The sequence below is a fragment of the Schistocerca americana genome, unplaced genomic scaffold, assembly GCF_021461395.2.
Source record: "Schistocerca americana isolate TAMUIC-IGC-003095 unplaced genomic scaffold, iqSchAmer2.1 HiC_scaffold_243, whole genome shotgun sequence".
NCBI lineage: Eukaryota > Metazoa > Arthropoda > Insecta > Orthoptera > Acrididae > Schistocerca > Schistocerca americana.
Window position 1 is genome coordinate 147,501 of NW_025725954.1, and position 5,000 is coordinate 152,500.

The 5,000-nt window shown below is 51.6% G+C and overlaps 1 non-coding gene across 1 annotated transcript in view; it reads right to left on the reverse strand.

Annotated features, from left to right (window-relative positions):
• LOC124576038 overlaps positions 1 to 199 on the reverse strand; it is a 1,910-nt gene extending 1,711 nt beyond the window's left edge. The window contains exon 1 of the ribosomal RNA XR_006972462.1: positions 1 to 199. This exon is cut by the window's left edge and continues 1,711 nt beyond it. This is a non-coding gene — a ribosomal RNA (small subunit ribosomal RNA).
• Between the last annotated feature and the right edge of the window lie 4,801 nt (positions 200 to 5,000).

Genomic DNA, 5,000 nt, shown 5'->3' on the forward strand with positions numbered 1-5,000 from the left:
TCCATCTCTGGTCGGGACTCTGTTTGCATGTATTAGCTCTAGAATTACCACAGTTATCCAAGTAACGTGGGTACGATCTAAGGAACCATAACTGATTTAATGAGCCATTCGCGGTTTCACCTTAATGCGGCTTGTACTGAGACATGCATGGCTTAATCTTTGAGACAAGCATATGACTACTGGCAGGATCAACCAGGGAGCTGCGTCAACTAGAGCTGAGCAGCCGGCCGCCCGGGAGTGTGTCCCGGGGGCCCGCGCGAACACGCAAGCGTCCGCTCAATTATTCTGCAAACAGGAGGAGGCTGAGCTCCCCTGCACAATACACCTCGAAACCCTCTCAGGTCCCGGCGGCGCGCAGCGCCGTCCTAAGTACTTGGTCGGGTTCGAGAGAGGCGCAATCGCCCGGAGTTTGGCGAGTAGACGCTTTAGGTGCGACCACCCGTGCTCCCAACTGAGCTTGCCGCTGCCGACAGAGGCCCGGGAGCGTGCTGTCGTGGCATTGCCGGCGGGAGACAACACGCGCCACCTACGGTGACCGGCAGCTCCAACGCCAGCGCCACAGAAGGACAAAAGCCCCACTTGGGTGCCGAAGCGAACTCTCCCAGCACAGCGCACGCGCCAACACGTCCGCACAGCTGCGATACAAACCACCTGCGAGAACCGCAGAGGCGACCGAGCAGCAGACGGCGTCGCGGCGCCGAGCGCCGGGCGGCGGCGCATCCTCAGCGCACACAGTCCTCAATCGGACCAGCACACTGCAGATGTCCACCGCGCTTCGCACCGGGCCCGCGAGGACCTACTTTGGCCGCACGGCGCCGCGTGCAGGGTGCGCCGGCGCGCAGCTGCGCCGCCTGCCGCCTCCGTCGGCCGGCGCGCCTGCCACTGGCCGCCCCCACCAGCCGGCTGTAGCGCGTGCGCCCACGCACCGCGCGGCCAGCACGCCGGGAGGCCCCCCCTCACCGGCCGGGGACGGTCCCACCCAGCCACCGCCGCGTATCGCTTCACACCCAGATGCCATTCACGTTCGTGGGCATGGTGGGTATCGCTGGAACAACCGGTTGGTAGCTCAACCGATCGTCGCCATCACTGATTCACCTCTAGCGAGAACAACCGCACCACAACGGTTTACCAGTTGTTCATTTGCATAACGTCACCAGCAAACGTAGGCGTCCATCGCCATTTGCAAATTCAACGATTGTTGCATGCCTGTGTCAGGTGTCACGACACACTATGTCTGCCCACATACACGCAACAACATGTGCACGCTTCGCGAACACGTGGAAGGTGGCCCCCGTACGTATGCGATGTCCATTGCGCGAACGACTGTCAACCGGCCTCTGTCGCATGTCGCAGATGTGGAACGCAGTGCACCATGCTATCACGGTGTGTGAGAAGAGACGACTACGTCTGACAACACGCGCCACTACATCAACAGACGGCTCATGCTGATCGCCATCCAGGGCATACCACACTGCAATCCAGCTCTTATAGGGAGACGACACGTAGCTGAGTGCACAACATTTGGACCGCATGGTTCGCCGTTGTTGGCGCAGTCGTTGTACGGTCACATGTACCACGATGTATCATTCAGTACATGAGGACCAATGTGCAGTACAGTGTGTGATTTGGACGTACAACATCAGCGGACAGTTGACACAGGCCGTACCACAGCGTAGGCTAAGTGCTTCGCACATGCGAATGCCAATGAACAACTGCAAATGCCAATGAACAACTGCAAAGGGCATTGAGCATGTACGTCCTGCTGCCATCCACATTACAGTGTATAGCTGCAAGGTGTTTAACATGAAGCGATACACTGGGGACCGGGCAGTGCGAGTAGCAAACTATATTGCGGGGGTTGCAGTTAGGCAACACTACACTAATTTAACGCGTCGTATGACAATTACAGAGCAGGTTAAGGCCCAACGTGTGTTGGGTTAAGGCCCAACGTGTGTTGGGTTAAGGCCCAACGTGTGTTGGGTTAAGGCCCAACGTGTGTTGGGTTAAGGCCCAACGTGTGTTGGGTTAAGGCCCAACGTGTGTTGGGTTAAGGCCCAACGTGTGTTGGGTTAAGGCCCAACGTGTGTTGGGTTAAGGCCCAACGTGTGTTGGGTTAAGGCCCAACGTGTGTTGGGTTAAGGCCCAACGTGTGTTGGGTTAAGGCCCAACGTGTGTTGGGTTAAGGCCCAACGTGTGTTGGGTTACGTTAAGGGGCAATGTGGGTTACGTTAAGGGGCAATGTGGGTTACGTTAAGGGGCAATGTGGGTTACGTTACGGCGCAATATAGGTTACGTTACGGCGCAATATAGGTTACGTTAAGGCGCAATATCGGTTACGTTAAGGCGCAATACAGGTTACGTTAAGGCGCAATACAGGTTACGTTAAGGCGCAATACAGGTTACGTTAAGGCGCAATACAGGTTACGTTAAGGCGCAATACAGGTTACGTTAAGGCGCAATACAGGTTACGTTAAGGCGCAATACAGGTTACGTTAAGGCGCAATACAGGTTACGTTAAGGCGCAATACAGGTTACGTTAAGGCGCAATGCAGGTTACGTTAAGGCGCAATGCAGGTTACGTTAAGGCGCAATACAGGTTACGTTAAGGCGCAATACAGGTTACGTTAAGGCGCAATACAGGTTACGTTAAGGCGCAATACAGGTTACGTTAAGGCGCAATACAGGTTACGTTAAGGCGCAATACAGGTTACGTTAAGGCGCAATACAGGTTACGTTAAGGCGCAATACAGGTTACGTTAAGGCGCAATACAGGTTACGTTAAGGCGCAATACAGGTTACGTTAAGGCGCAATACAGGTTACGTTAAGGCGCAATACAGGTTACGTTAAGGCGCAATACAGGTTACGTTAAGGCGCAATACAGGTTACGTTAAGGCGCAATACAGGTTACGTTAAGGCGCAATACAGGTTACGTTAAGGCGCAATACAGGTTACGTTAAGGCGCAATACAGGTTACGTTAAGGCGCAATACAGGTTACGTTAAGGCGCAATACAGGTTAGGTTAAGGCGCAATACAGGTTAGGTTAAGGCGCAATACAGGTTAGGTTAAGGTACGACATAGGTTAGGTTAAGGTACGACATAGGTTAGGTTAAGGTACGACATAGGTTAGGTTAAGGTACGACATAGGTTAGGTTAAGGTACGACATAGGTTAGGTTAAGGTACGACATAGGTTAGGTTAAGGTACGACATAGGTTAGGTTAAGGTACGACATAGGTTAGGTTAAGGTACGACATAGGTTAGGTTAAGGTACGACATAGGTTAGGTTAAGGTACGACATAGGTTAGGTTAAGGTACGACATAGGTTAGGTTAAGGTACGACATAGGTTAGGTTAAGGTACGACATAGGTTAGGTTAAGGTACGACATAGGTTAGGTTAAGGTACGACATAGGTTAGGTTAAGGTACGACATAGGTTAGGTTAAGGTACGACATAGGTTAGGTTAAGGTACGACATAGGTTAGGTTAAGGTACGACATAGGTTAGGTTAAGGTACGACATAGGTTAGGTTAAGGTACGACATAGGTTAGGTTAAGGTACGACATAGGTTAGGTTAAGGTACGACATAGGTTAGGTTAAGGTACGACATAGGTTAGGTTAAGGTACGACATAGGTTAGGTTAAGGTACGACATAGGTTAGGTTAAGGTACGACATAGGTTAGGTTAAGGTACGACATAGGTTAGGTTAAGGTACGACATAGGTTAGGTTAAGGTACGACATAGGTTAGGTTAAGGTACGACATAGGTTAGGTTAAGGTACGACATAGGTTAGGTTAAGGTACGACATAGGTTAGGTTACGGTACGACATAGGTTAGGTTACGGTACGACATAGGTTAGGTTACGGTACGACATAGGTTAGGTTACGGTACGACATAGGTTAGGTTACGGTACGACATAGGTTAGGTTACGGTACGACATAGGTTAGGTTACGGTACGACATAGGTTAGGTTACGGTACGACATAGGTTAGGTTACGGTACGACATAGGTTAGGTTACGGTACGACATAGGTTAGGTTACGGTACGATATAGGTTAGGTTACGGTACGATATAGGTTAGGTTAAGGTACACATTGTTGTAAGGAAAGGTTTAATGGGGGGCGGGGCGGGGCGGCCGGTTTGTTGATTGTGATTATAGTAAGTGGATGCCTGCGGCATCATCTGATTTGCCACGTCAGGATGCACCTTTGGCTCATGACAGGCGGCGCTCTCATTCCATGCTTGTGGCAGACCTGTGTCTTTCATTCCTGCCATTGTTTGTGTGCTGTGAGAGGAGGCAGTATTGTGATGTTGGGTGCACCCCTGTGTAGGACATGTGTGGGTGTTGGTGGCTTGGCTGAGCAATGGTGGTTGTCGGGTGGGTGGGATATTCTGTTTTCTGAGTGGACCTCCCAGTCTGGTTATGACAGTGTGGATTGTCTAATGTGGCGGAGAGGATGCACTGGGTGTTGTTCCATGCTGGTGCTTACATATTGTCTGTGTGCGTGTTACAGGCAGAGAGTAGTGCGTGATAAGGGTGTGTGGCTGACGTGTGGTTGTGATTGTGAGCAGAGTCTTTCAGCATGTATACGGACAGTTGTATACATTATCTGTATTCTGATGGCTCTATCTATTACTAATCAGCGCCGTGTATACGTTTAATCCGGTTCCAGTCGAAACTGTTGTATCTCTGTACATTAGTGACACGGCGAGCCCGCTATGTAGTTACTCGTCTCGGCAGCTTCCACCGGTGTATGGCAAATGATTATAAGGAATCAGTCTAGTCGTCAATACCGATGGTGTGACGTCACATGTCTGGGGTGGGGGACGCTGCGCCCTTCCGGTGGGTCATGGCCTAGAAAGACTCTTCCCACGCAGGGGGGCGTGGACTGTCATTGACTCTTCCAGGTAATATACTTGCCGTACGTTCTTGCGACTGCGAGTGCAACGCTCACCGGTACCGACATGGATGGAGCGCCTCCTAGCTGACCGCTCAGCATCGGCAT